The sequence below is a fragment of the Tachyglossus aculeatus genome, chromosome 21 (genome assembly GCF_015852505.1).
Source record: "Tachyglossus aculeatus isolate mTacAcu1 chromosome 21, mTacAcu1.pri, whole genome shotgun sequence".
Lineage (NCBI taxonomy): Eukaryota > Metazoa > Chordata > Mammalia > Monotremata > Tachyglossidae > Tachyglossus > Tachyglossus aculeatus.
The window spans coordinates 83,834,190-83,849,363 of NC_052086.1; the positions used below are offsets into that span (position 1 = coordinate 83,834,190).

The following is a 15,174-nucleotide window of genomic DNA, read 5'->3' on the forward strand; positions in this document are numbered from 1 at the left end:
ATCTGTAAAATGGGGACTGAGACTGTGAGCCCCATTTGGACAAAGACTGTGTCCTACCCAATTTGCTTGAATCCACCCTAGCGCTTAGTAAAGGGCCTGGCACACAGTAAGCACTTAACAAATACCAGAATTATTATTATTATTCCCTGTAGAAAGCTAAGAAAACACACTACAAATGGCTGGAAGGAGATGGGAAAGAAGCACCTAAAATCTGGAAATCTGGAGAGGTTTCTAAATAAGGAAAGAGAATTCACAATTAAAGTTTCTGACCACAAACCCCAACGGCCATATGTCTCCTGGTGAATATTCTCTTAGAAAGTCAGCTGCTTCTCTTATTTGTGTGAACATGAGTTTCATTTTGGACCATTTATCTTGTGGTTTGACACTTTCCTTCTCCATAGTTTCCTCATGGCATTCTTCACCTCTACATTTCTCAGAGTGTAGATTAGGGGGTTTAGCATAGGGGCTACCATGGTTTAAAACACAGCCATGTTTTCATCTATAGGCAAAGCGGTCAAGGGTCGCATATGCACAAATATACAGGGAATAAACCATAAGACAGCGACAGTGATGTGGGTGATGCAGGTGGAGAGGGCTCAGCAATCTGCCTTCCAAGCTGTGAGTTTTCAGGGAGCATAAGATGATGAGGTAGGAAAGCATCAACAGAATGAAATTGAACAGGCGCATCAACCCACTGTTGGCAGCTATGAAGAGACCAAGGGTTTGGGTGTCACTGCAGGTGAGTTTCAGCAAATTGTACAGATCACACATGAAGTGATTGATCACATTGGGGCTACAGAATGGTAACCTCATTATGAAGAGAATCTGGATCATTGCGTGAAGAATCCCCCCCATCCAGACGACCCCCACCAGCAGCCTCCATAATCACCTATTGATGATGGTCGGGTAGTGCAGAGGCTTATGAATGGCCACGCAGTGATTTTAGGCCATCACTTTGAGGAGGACCTCCTAAGATCTGGGTCCTGCACCCTTCAAAGGAGATGGTGTTCTTCTCCCGGATGGAGTTTGCAATCAGTTTGGGGGCTGAGGAATGAGAATAAATCATATCTATGAAAGGCAAATGAGCAAGAAAAAAGTGCATTGGAGAGCCCAGAGACTTGCTGCTGGTAATGGTTGTCACGATAAGCAGGTTGCCGATCACAGTAACACTGTAGATGGCTAACAACACGGTAAATATTATTTTCTGCATCCCTGGATTCTGTGTAAGTCCCAAAGCAATGAATTCTGTCACGCTGTTTTCATTCTTCGTTGAGTCTAGGAAGACAGTGAGCACACAGATGAGAGTCACTTTTCCTTCCAAGAAAACACAAAGATAATGAACATATTCACTACTGACATCCCCCATCTTACCTCCTTCCCTTCCCCACAGCACCTGTATATATGTATATATGTTTGTACATATTTATTACGCTATTTATTTATTTATTTATTTATTTATTCATTTATTTATTTTACTTTTACGTATCTATTCTATTTATTTTATTTTGTTAGTATGTTTGGTTTTGTTCTCTGTCTCCCCCTTTTAGACTGTGAACTCACTGTTGGGTAGGGACTGTCTCTATATGTTGCCAACTTGTACTTCCCAAGCGCTTAGTACAGTGCTCTGCGCACAGTAAGTGCTCAGTAAATGCGATTGATCTCAAATTTATATGAGCTACTTGTCCATGGAGCATTAGATTAGTCTGTCCTGCTGTATTCTAGCTCAAATGCTCCATTGAAGCCTAATCGAGGGAGTCAAACTTGTCTCTGACCCCCGGTGGACACTCCTTTAATCATAAAGCAATAATGATAATTGTTTAATATGTGTCAAGAACTGTTCTAAGCCCTAGGGAACGTACAAGATAGTCAGGACAGACAAAGTCCTTTATTCCACAAAGCATTCACAATCCAAGTCGGGGAGAGAACAGGTATTTAATGTCCATTTTACAAATGAGGTAACTGAGGCACAGAAAAGTTAAACAACTTGCCCAAGGTCACACAGCAGGCACGTGGTAGAGCTGGAATTAGAACCCAGATCCTCTGACTCCCAGGCTGGTGCTCTTCCAGTGCTTAGAATCGTGCCTGGCACATAGTAAGCATTTAAGTAATTAAGTAATTAAATAATTAATTAAGCATAGTAAGTAAGCATTGAGCCCACTGTTGGGTAGGGACCGTGTCTATATGTTGCCAACTTGTACTTCCCAAGCGCTTAGTACAGTGCTCTGCACACAGTAAGCACTCAATAAATACGATTGATTGATTAACAAATACCATAATTTTTATTATTATTATTTCCACTAGGCCATGCTGCCCCTCAATGTATGCTAATCTTGCTTGATGGGCCCCATGTGAGACAAGAACTGTGTCAAACGCTATTACCTTGTATCTACCCCCAGCTCTTAGAACAGTGCTTGGCACAAAGTAGGTATTTTACAAATATTATTATTATTATTAACATTATTATTATCCTTGCACAAAATGCATGAAACAAGACTACAATTCTATCAAGGCTCAACCAAAATCTCTTCAACTGAAGGTAAGGCCTCGTGGTCTGGGAATATGTCTACTAACTCTGTTATTGAAAAGCAGTGTGGCTCAGGGGAAAAAGCTCAGGCTTGGGGGTCAGAGGTCATGGGTTCTAATTGCAGCTCCTCCACTTGTCTTTTCTGTGACCTTGGGCAAGTCAGTTAACTTCCCTGTGCCTCACTTCCCTCATCTGTAAAACGGGGGTTAAGACTGTGAGCCCTATGTGGGACGACCTGATTACCTTGTTTCTACTCCGGCACTTAGAACAGTGTTTGGCACATAGTAAGTGCTTAGTAAATACCATTATTATTATTATTATTATTATTATTATTACTCTCCCAAGCACTTAGTCCAGTGCTTTGCACACAGTAAGTGCTCAATGAATATGATTGAAGGGCATTGAGCAGCTGTAGCTGAGGTTCCCACCAGATCCAGTACTGGCTGGATTGTAGAGCAAATAGAGCAGTGAGATAGGGCAGACACCAAAACCTCAACCTCTCTAGCCTCCAGCCTTGCATTTAACAATGCCCAGTCTTTAGGATAATAATAGCAATTGTGGTATTTGTTCATTCATTCATTCATTCATTCATTCATATTTACTGAGCTCTCACTGTGTGCAGAGAACTGTACTAAGCGCTTGGAAAGTATAATTCAGCAACAGAGACAATCCCCACCAACAATGGGCTCACAGTCTAGAAGGTGTTTACTGTGTGCCAAGCACTTTAATAAGCACTGGGCTAAACACAAGATAATAATAATAATTGTTAGTATGGTACATGTTAAGTGCTTACTATGTACTAAGCACTGTTCTAAATGCTGTGGTAGATACAAGTTAATCAGGTTGGATAAGGTCCCTGTTCCACATGGGGCTCACACTCTTACCCCATTTTACAGGTGCAGTAACTGAGGCACAGATAAGATAAGTGGTTTGCCCAAGGTCACACATAAAACAAACGGCAGAGTCGGGATTAGAACCCAAGTCCTCTGATTTCCGGGCCTGTGTTCTTTCCACTAGACCATGATGTGTCAGCATCCTTTCTTCAAACATACCCAAAGGCAGTGACCAACGACTGAACTGCGTGCAGCTAGATAGATATAGCAAAGTGGGTAGAACCCAAGCCCGAGAGCTAGAAGGTATTGAGTTCTAATCCCAGCTCCTCCACGTGCCTGCTGTGTGGCCTTGGGCAAGTCACTTACCTTCTCTGTGCCTCAGTTATGTCATCTGTAAAATGAAGATTGAGCCTGTGAGTCCCACATAGGTCGGGGCCTGGTCCAACTCAATTTGCTGGTTTCCATCCCAGTGCTAAGTACAGTGCCTGGCACATAGTAAGTGCATAATAAAATAATAATAATAATAATAATAACTATTATTTTTATTATTATCATTATTATTATTATCATTATCTAGGGATCAAGGAGGGAAAACCATCATGGGTTAGGTATGCAGACTTACTGACACCCTCCATTTTAAAGTAGAAGCAAGACCACCAGGTGTCAAAGGTCAGCCCAGCAGTGAACCACATGGCACCCCCTTCCCAAGCAATTTATCTTTGCTGAACCACCAGGTCGTCTGGGGGCAAAGGGCGCAAATAATGCAACATATTTAGCCACAGATTATGTCAAAGGTCTTCAAATAAAACCAGCTGTGTTTGGGGTTGGATAACATTCAGAATTACTGTGTTAATTTATATGTAACTACATACTGATCGGGTTCCCCAAAATGGTTGAAAGATTTAGTCCTTTTTGCAAGGTGAAAGGTTTTTTTTAAAAAATTTATTCATTCCTACAGCAAATTATATCTTTTTCTCCATAATGAGAAGATCACTCCAGGTCGGGGTGCTTGTCAGGACTGTACAGGTAATCAAGGGATGAGAAACATTTTGAAATTCTGCAGTGAATAAACTTTTGAGCTCTCCCTATTCCCTTGTTTCATATAATTATCGCCACTTGTGAAATTTTTTTCAATATCAGATTCATTTTTGGAATCTAATACTAGGACTCAGCATTTATCAGAAGTGACACTGCACATCTGCAAATCATAACATTTATTCAGTGAATTTCTGCAGTCATGCTATAGGATGTACCAAGAAATCTGGATGCAAGACTTTGAACATGCTTCCACTCCTCGGGAAACTCTTCCATCTCTACAGACTTTGAAAAGCATTGCAAGTCCTAGAGATAATTATTCAGGAGATGCAGCACATCTGTGACTGTACCCTACAGTTTCACACCCAAGAATGGAAGTGCAAATGATTGCAAACCACTTCTCTGAATCAATCTGACTTTTCAGATTGATAAACAAATACAGCATGAGCCTGGGAGTCAGAAGGCCAACATATGGGTTTACATCACTGAAATGTTCCCAGTGGGACCCAAAGTTAATTCAGTCCCCCAATGAATTTATCACCTTCCCGAACTTGAGTCTGCCAGGGTTTCAGTTTCACTACATTGACACTGTCACTGTCACTGACACTGTTCAGTGTCACAACAACAAGTTGTTGCCAATTTGTACTTCCCAAGCGCTTAGTACAGTGTTTTGCACACAGTAAGCACTCAATAAATACGATTGAAAGAATGAATGAACTAGAGGCATTTAGAGGTGAACAAGCCAGCATGATGAATAGGATTCTTTACTGTGGATAAACACCTACAAGGAGGTGGTGCAAAGATGAAGTTCACAAAGGAGGTCCATCCTATCCTCACACCTCTGCTGATACAGTAGTAAATCTCAGAACATGTCCTGGAAAAAGTTGTAGGGTGACCAGAGGTCCAGTTTTGATCCATCAGGTTTCCAGGTGGTGTGTCTTCCAGATACAATTCCAGAAGCCTCTGGGTCCCTGTTTGTATGTTAAGCAACTCGCCTCTCTATCCCGGCTTCTGCCATTGAATTCTGCAGCTCAGAAGCGACACCAGGGTTTTGAAGGACCTCAGCGGGGAATGAAACATCTCCAGATGAAATGGATAGGTTAGGGGTTCCCCTTTCCCCAGGATAAATATTCTAGATTCAAGTGACCATGGACAAAATTCCTCAAAATGGTACAAAGGACATGATTACATTGAAGTGCATAAGGGATGTGACATCTTTTGGGTATCTTTGTCCAGCATTCACGAGGGCCATTAGTGGCCACCAGAGAAAGGGTAGTTTTCAGGTTGTCCATGAGAGTAAATCTGGAGATCAAAGGTCTCAGTGGAGGGGAAGAAGGTCTTGAGGAGGGAGAGATGTGGTTGAGGTGGCTGGTTAAGAGATTATGAGCAGAAGGAGTAATGCAGAGATGGAGAGGGAAGGGATGGAGTTTAGGACAGCAAAATTTGTATGGCATCGGGCAATTAGAAGCCCCTGAATGTGTGGCTAAGGTTGCTGGGATAGCGTTGGGATTCATCAGAGTTGGGCAACAAGCAGAAACAAGAGGTCAGGGAGTCAGAAGAATCATCAATGTGAATTTGGAAGTTTCTAAGGGTCAGTGCAGGTGGCTGTAAACTCATTGCGGGCAGGGAATGTGTCTGTTTCCTGTTATATTGTAGTCTCCCAAGCATTTAGTACAGTATTTTGCACACAGTAAGCACTCAACAAATACGAATGAATGAATGAATGAATGAATGAATGAATGAAAGAAGTGATGTGAGTGACTGTGATTGAATGATGTTGTGATGTGACTGGGATAATGTGATTGCATTGTCTCTACCCCAGTACCTATTACAGAGCTTGTCACATAATAAGTGGTTAATTTATCATTATTTTCATTATTATCGTTATTATTATGTGAGCTTTTATGGTATTGTTAAGTGCTTACTATGTGTCAAACACTGTTCTAAGTGCTGGAGTAGATAAAAGTGAATTGGGCTGGACACAGTCCCTGTCCCACAAGGGGCTCACAGTCTAAGTAGAAGGAAGAAAAGGAGAACTGAGGCACAAAGAAGTTAAGTGACTTGCCCAAGGCACACAGCAACCATTTGGCAGAGCTGGGATTATAACCCAGGTCCTCTGACTGCCTGGCCCCTGCTCTTTCCACTAGGCCATGTTGCTTCTGATTGAAAAGAGGAAAGTGAGACAGCCATTAAACTTAAAACTCATCTGGAAATGCATCAGCCAAAAGGGGTTTAAGGATCTCAGAAATAAGGACCAATGACAAGATCCTTGAGTCACCTGCACTGCTGGTGACTCAAATGTCATCCAAAGTGTCTCCCCATAATAATAATTGATAGTAATAATTGTGACATTTGTTAAGTGCTTACTATGCTCCAGGCACTATTCTAAGCATTGGAGTGGCTACAAAAAAATCAGGTTGGACACAGTCTCTCTCCCTCATGAGGCTCATAATCTTCATCCCCATTTTACAGCTGAGGCAAAAGAGGCAAAGAGAAGTGAAGTGACTTGCCCAAAATCACACAGCAGATGTGGGTCCGAGCTGGGATTAGAACCCAGGTCCTTCTGATGCCCCAGTACCTGGTGGTGCACTATGCTCTTTATTCTTTTCCAGAGAGGGGGATAGAAAGCATCCTCTAACCCTGCCCCTCGGTGACATCATGCTGATCATCAACAATCCCAAGAAATCTCATCATTGAGCCCTCCACACAGCAGATTGCATCCCATGGATTTGTAGCCCATGAGGTGGAGGTTGCCCAACCCTGGTCATGGGGTCGCTCTTTACTGGGGAGTCAGTGTTGAGGGGAGCCAGGTTCGCCTTCTCCAAATGATGGGGAAGACAGAGGAAGTGAGAAACAGCATGGCCTAATGGATACAGCACATGCCTGGGAGTCAGAAGGACCTGGGTTCTAATCCTGCTCTGCCATGTGTCTTCTGTATGACCTTGGATAAGGCATTTCACTTCTCTGGGCCTCATCTGTAAAATGGGGATTAAGATTGTGAGTCCCATGTGGAAAAGGGACTGTGCCCAACCTGATTAGTTTGTATCTACCCCAGTACTTTAGTACAGTACCTGGTACATAGTAAATGCTTAACAAACACCATAAAAAATGACCTGGTTGACCTGAACAGATTAACTTGTATCTACCCCAGCGTTTAGAACAGTGCTTGACACATACTAAGTGCTTAACATCATAATTATTATTAATTACTGATTCACTTCCCAAAGGTAGCACAGTCAGAGGAATTCAAGGCCTGCATTTCCTGCTTGGATATGCTAGATCCAGGATCGATCCATCCATGCATGGAACCACTGAATCGATGCTATTCATTGAGCACTTACCATGTACAGAGCACTCGAGAGAGTACAATGCAAAGGAATTAGCAGACAAGTTCTTGGCCCATAACAGACTTACAGTAAAGATTGAAATCAACAGTCTAACTCTCACTTGTGCATTTTTCCCCCAGTGCTTAGTACAGAGCTCTACACATAGTAGTTGTTTAATAAATACTATTGCTATTACTACTACTATTACTCCTCCTACTACTATGCTGCTGACTTGTACTTCCCAAGCGCTTAGTACAGTGCTTTGCACACAGTAAGCGCTCAATAAATACAACTGAATGAATGAAAAGTGAAATTGCTCACTCTTCCACTTTACCGAGGCAGTGCATATCCTCTTGGGCCCTTTTCTTTCAGCAGCTGTCTCACCAGCATGCCTCCTGTTCCATCTCTATAATAATAATAATAATAATAATAATAATAATAATAATAATAATAATAATAATAATAATAATATTAATAATAGTAATATCTTTATCCCCTTACTATATGTCAAGCACTGTACAAGATACAAGATAATCAGGTTGGACAGGGTCCCTACCCCACATGGGGCTCACAGTTTAAGGGAAAGAAAGAACAGGTATTTTATCCCCATTTTCCAGATCAATCAATCATGGTATTTATTGAGCACTTACTATGTACAGAGCACTTATGGGGATAACAAAGAAGTTAAATGACTTGCCAAAACTCACACAGCAGGCAAATCATGGAACTGGTATTAGAATCCAGCTCTCAACTCACAGGCCCATGCTCCTTCCATTAAGTCACATTGCTCTCTGCCATACACTGAGCTCTTCCCAAGTGCTAACATACAGGGTGCGCCTCTTGGGCCCCTCGGTAATCACCTTTGGGGGGAAATAACCCTGAAGCAGGGTGAGTGAGTGGCTGGCCTTCCTTCTCCCTCGTGTCCTCTGGAAAAACGGCCTCATCTGCTTCTTCTCCCTCTGAGGTCAACACTGGTCTTACTGGCCCACACCAGTAAGACTCCCAGGTGAGTGGGCCAGTGTAGATCTTAGAGGGACAAGCACCAGTCAGTCAATTAGCCACGCTAACATACACATTCCCTCAGACAAATATGCACGTTCCAACTCATGTCATGCAGGCCCCCCCCAAAAAAACTAATAAAGACATAGAAATTCAGAAACTGATTTCTGTCAAGTGATGGCTGGGTGTAGTTGTCCTTACCTGTACCATGGTGATTATCATTGACTAGGAATTCCCACCCCAGACTCTTTTCATGGGGATGGAGGAGAAAATCTGGACAAGCAGAAAATCCCTCCCAATCACACCATCGCACCAGCGATCCTGAATCCATCGGCTCATTTATTCACTTATGTCTTTTATTTAGACATATTATCTTGCTCTCGGCAGTGGAAAGTTCCATTAATTCATATCTAATCTCTCTCCCATTTTACACTAAACTCCTTAAGGGTGGGGACGACGACTTTCACATCTATGGTAGGGTCCCCAGACATCTAGTAAATACACAGGTCTGCATTCAGCAATTAAGTTGCAACTACATCCATGAGAGAGAATCTCTTGCACATTTTGTCCCAGGAGTGAAATTTTTCTGGCCCCTTTCCATTCATTTGAACATTGCTCGAACACCAATGGTCAAGGGTGAAGAGGTGAATCTGAACTACCAACAGATCATGGGTGTGAGTTGCTTTTACCATAGTGGTGGTGGTTTGCACTGAGTCATCCATAGTCTCTCTCTGACAAGCATTGTGAGATGATTGGTAGGTGGAACAGGTGCAGTCTCTACTCCCTAAACAGAACCACTTAGTTCAAACTTTTGACACCAATTAATTAATTCATTCAATCGTATTTATTGAGCACTAACTGTGTGCAGAGCTCTGTACTAAACTCTTGGGAAGTACAAGTCGGTAACATATAGAGATGGTCCCTACCCAACAACAGGCTCACAGACAGACAACAAAATGGGGGAGACAGACAACAAAATAGAACATGTAGGCAGGTGTCAAAATCTTCGGAACAAATAGCATTATAGCTATATCGACATCATTAACAAAATAAATAGAATAGTAAGTATGTACAAGTAAAATAAATGGAGTAATAAATATGTACAAATATATACAAATGCTGTGGGGAGGGGAAGGAGGTAGGGCAGGGGGATGGGAAGGAGGAGAGAAAAAAGGGGGCTCAGTCTGGAAGGGTCTCCTGGAAGAGGTGAAGTCTCAGTTAGGGCTTTGAAGGGAGGAAGAGAGATAGTTTGGCAGATGTGTGGAGGGAGGGCATTCCAGGCCAGGGGAAGGATGTGGGCCAGGATTTGATGGCAGGACAGGCAAGAGTGAAGAGGTTAGTGGCAGAGGAGTGGAAGGTGAGGGCTAGTGTTTCACTTAACTTCTCCTGCCATTATTATTCTACTCTAATCAATTCTAATGATGTTGGTTGTAATACGTAGTTAATCCTCTGTGATTTTGTATGAGTGTGTGTATGGATATAGAGGTAGTAATATTTATTGACTTCCACTTGGTGGAGTGTATTGTACTTGAGAAGTACCCAATAACAAAATGATATATATTTCCCAACTACAAGAAACTTACACTCCAATGCGAGAGAAAAACATGAAAATATTTACTACTGGAGAGTAGGGAAAAATGTAGAAATGATAAGCTCCTTATCTATTACTACTACTTGTACTTACCCTGAGAGCTGAGATGATGATGTGTGTCTGAGTTAAGGGGCATAGGTTTGGGACTCCAGAATGATGGGGTAAGTGAGAAGCAGCATGGCCTAGTGCATACAGCAAGAGTCTGGCAGTCAGAAGGGCCTGGCTAACTCCAACTCCACCACTTGTCTGCTGTGAGACCTTGGGCAAATTAATATCTCTGTGCCTCAATTACTTCATCAATAAAATGAGGGTTCAGACTGTAAGTCCTATGTGGGACATGAACTATGTCCTCTATGATTAATAATAATAATAATGATGATGGCATTTGTTAAGTGTTTACTATGTGCCAAGCACTGTTCTAAGCACTGGGGGGGATAAAAGGTAATCAGGTTGTCCCACATGGGGCTCACAGTCTTAATCCCCATTTCACAGATGAGGTAACTGAGGCACATAGAAGTTAAGTGACTTGCCCAAAGTCACACATTTGACAAGTGGTGGAGGCAGGATTAGAACCCATGACCTCTGACTCCAAAGCCCGTGCTCTTTCCATTGAGCCACGCTGCTTTTCTGATTAGCTTGTTCAGTGCTTAGGACAGTGTTTGGCACATAGTAAGCACTTAGCAAATACCATCATTATGATTCTACCTCAGCACTTAGCACAGTTCCTGGGCTAGTAAATGCTTAACAAATAACATTAAATAAACCAGAAAAATTTTAGGGTCTGTGTCAGCTACCTATGTAAATTGTTACTTCTTTCTGTCACGAAATTACTAAAGATGACTCAAAGTGAAATTACAGCAAAGGTGGAGAGTAATGGGAGGTTGGGGCAGCCTTCCACACACAGGTCTGGCCCAATTAGGGAAAACGTTTGGGCAGCAGCTAGTCTGGAGACCAGACCACCAGCATAGCTCTGGCCCTAGGCCAGACCTTCAGGTGCCTGATTGCTGCTGCTGTTGCTGCTACTGCTGCTACTGGGACCACTGGGGTTAGTGGGATTCCTGCTGCTAACAAACACAAGGTGGGCCGTTGTGGCAGGAGTCAGGGCAGCCCAGGAGCCCAGCAAATGGTGGAAAGTCCCTGGTGATGGCAATCCCGACATTGCCATCCAGTGATCTGACCCAGTGAGCTTTGGCCCAGCTGTGGGAGATGGGCTGCTGAATCAAAGTTCAAACCCTCCGTTTGCCCCGTCCGCTTATGCAGTGGAAGTCATCGTGGGCAGGGAATGTGTCTACTGACCCTGTTATATTGTACTTTCCCAAGAGCTTAGCACAGTGCTCTCAGTAAGCCATCAATAAATACAATTGATTGCTTGATTTAAGGTGATCTGGAGTGAAAGGTGGGGTAAAGAGAGGGGCAGGGAGGCTGTAGGTATTAGGGCTCTTCTAGGGCTACTTTTTCCTCTGCACACAAGCCAAGGGCCCCGTTGGCCCCCTCACCTTGCTCTACTCTGCTCCCACCCCAAAATTACCAGGCAAGAAATTGAAGAAATGGAAAGTGTTTCTGCCATCTCTGGACACAGATGCTACAACAGGACAAACATAATTATGTTTGTCATCACTCATAAGGGCAATTTACATGTTTTTGAGAAACGATGGAAATACCAGCAAACCACTTCAAGGGCTTCAGCAATTGAGGAGATAGGTGTGGTGGGGGGAAGGATTTGTGGTGGCAGGGGCAGCAACACACTGGATGGTGGGAGAGGAGGCCATAGAGAGTCAGGGGAAGAAGAGGCAGAGAATCAGTGAAAGACTGAACTAATAAGATTTCTCAATCTGCCGGCTTCCCCAACATAACCCCACCTCCCAACATCCAAGTCTCTCCCTGGCTCTCCCTAACTTGCGCTGTGTGCTCTGGACACAGTAAGCACTCAGTCAATACCATTAATTGATTGACTGATTGATTGAACTCAGGGGGATGGCAGAATGTTCATTCATAAAGCACTAATTCCTACTTCAGGCCCTATCAGTTATATTTATTAATTGCTTACTGAGTGCCCAACACTGTTCAAAAGTGCTTGGGAGACTACAACATAACAGGGTCAGTAGCCACATACCTTGCCCACAACAAGCTTGTTTTCACCCACCAGAAACACAAACTCTGCCATTTCACAAGAAAACAATGAATTAGGTTTCATATAGGCTTGAAATTGGTCCTCACAGTCAACATTAAGTCCCAATTTTTGTTACTGTCACCAAAATGCCTACAGAGAAAAGTCTTCTTAGATCCTATTAACATAATCTACCAATTACATCCAAACTCATCTCTAAACTGTAAACTTGTTGTGGGCAGGGAACATGTCTACCAACTTTATTGTACTGTACTCTCCCAAGCACTTTGTAATAATAATGATCATGATGACAGCATTTGTTAAGTGCTTACTATGTGTCAAGCACTGTTTTAAGGGCTGAGGTAGATACAATCTAATCAGGTTGAGCTGAGCACAGGCCCAGTCCCATACGGGGTTCACAATCTCGAGCCCTATTTTACATATGGGAAGCAGCATGGCTTAGTGGAAAGAGCACGAGCTTGGGAGTCAGAGGTCATGGGTTCGAATCCCAGCTCCACCACTTGTCAGCTGTGACCTTGGGCAAGCCATGTAACTGCTCTGTGCCTCAGTTACCTCATTTGTAAAATGGGGATTAAGACTGTGAGCCCCACATGGGATAACCAGATTTCCTTATATTCTCCTCAGCGCTTAGAACAGTGCTTCACACATAGTAAGTGCTTAAGAAATACCATTATTATTATTATTATTATATGAGGCACCTGAGGCACAGAGAAGTGAAGTGATTTGCCCCAGGTCAAACAGAAGACAAGTGGCGAGGCCAGGATCAGAATCCAGGTCTTTCTGATTCCACTAGGCCACTCGGCTACAGTGCTTCGCTCACAGTAAGCACTTGGCAAATAGCACTGATGATGTGGAAACCCCACGCTGACCACAGTGTTAATTTTCCTCCCGAGGACAGCCTTCACCTCCACAATTCCCTTATAGAGCTTTTCACCTCGGCGTCATTCCTCAGGATGTAGATGAGGGGATTCAGTATCAGAGGTATAATGGTGTTAAATGAAGTGACCATCTTATCCACTGCTAGGGTGTGAGAGGGACGAATCTACATGAAGAGATAAGGGCCAAAGAATAGGAAGACTATGGCATGTAAGCCCCACAGGTCAAGAGCACTTTCCGCCTCGCCTCAGGTGACTAGGTCCTCAAGGTGAACAAGATGATGACATAGAAGATCACCAGGATGAAGAAGACCACCAGAGAGATCATCCCTCTGTTGGCCACCACCACCAGGCCCACTACAGAGGTGTCAGTGCAGGCAAGTTTCAGCAAGGGATGCACATTGCAGAAGTAGTGATCTAGCATGTTGGGGAGGCAGAAGGGAAGCTGGATGGTGAGGAGGGTCTGAACGATGGAGTTTAGAAACACACAGCCCCAGAGGGTGGTCACCATGACTTGACACACCCACCAGCTCATGATGGTAGGGTAGCGCGAAGGTCGACAGATGGCCACGCACCAGTTGTAGGCTATCATTGTGAGGAGGAAGATGTCCGTGCATTCAAAGAAGTGCACAGCGAACAGCTGGGTCATACAGCAGCTGAAGGAGATGGCTTTTCTCTTGACAGATAGGTCAGCCATCATCTTTGGGGTGGTGGTGGTAGAATAGCAGACATGAAGAAAGGAGAGGTAGCTGAGGAAGAAGTATATGGGGAGGCGAGGCAGAGGCTGATGTTGATGGTTATCATTATGAAGAGATTTTCTAACAATGATACCGTATAGAAGAGGGCAAACCCAATTCTCCGCAACACCTGGTTCTGCAAAATTCCCAAGAAAATAAATTCCGTCACATTGTTTCTCTTCTCCATATGTTCACTTTGGTTGGGTTGAGCAGAGGGGAAATGCATCTGCAGCAAAACCGAATAAGAAATAACTAAGAAGGGAGAAAATTCAGTCAAAACGCATTTTTTTTTCAAAAACATTCTCTCTGGGAATTCCTCTGATATGAAGAGTTCCCCATGGTCTCTGGAATGTTTTCTCTGATTCTATGCCCTATGATCTATCCTCTTGGAGCTCCAGCATGGGAGTTGGACAGAAGGAGGGTATGAACAACAATTAATCAATGGTATTTGCTGATCACTTACTATTTGGAGAGCACTGTACTAAACGCTCAGGAGGGTACAATACAAGTGAATACAATACAAGTGAATTGGCAGACATGACTGCTGCCCACAAGAGAAGCACCATGAACTAGTGGATAGAGCAGGGGCCTGGGAAGCAATCAATCAATCAATGATGTTTATTGATCTCTTACTGTGGACAGAACACTGTACTAAGTGCTTGGGAGAGTATAATATAATAGAGTTGGTAGATACATTCCCTGCCCACAATGAGCTTTCAGTCTAGAGAGAGGTTACAGTCTAAACAGATCTTACAGAAGTACCTGGGTTCTAATCCCCATTCTACCACTTGTCTATTGTGTGGCCTTGGCAAGTCAATTTACGTCTCTATGCCTCAGTTACACCTTCTGTGAAATGGGGATTAAGACTGTAAGCCTCTTGTGGGAAATGGAATGTGTCCAATGTGATTAGTTTGTATCTATCCCAGCACTTAGTACAGTGCTGAGCCTTTTTGTTCCCAGCCCCGGCTCAACCGAGGTTTTTGCCCCGTGCTGGGTCAGAAGGTTATAATGTTAAACGCTTAATACAGTGTTAAGCACTTAGTACAGTGCTAAGTGCTTAGTACCGTGCTCTGTATACAGTAAGCGCTCAATAAATACGATTGAATAAATATGATTGGGAGCTGCC

General features: G+C 43.3%; 1 pseudogene; it reads right to left on the reverse strand.

The window, feature by feature from the left end:
- Nucleotides 1-13,337: 13,337 nt before the first annotated feature.
- Nucleotides 13,338-14,235, reverse strand: LOC119941894 (annotated as a pseudogene).
- Nucleotides 14,236-15,174: the final 939 nt, after the last annotated feature.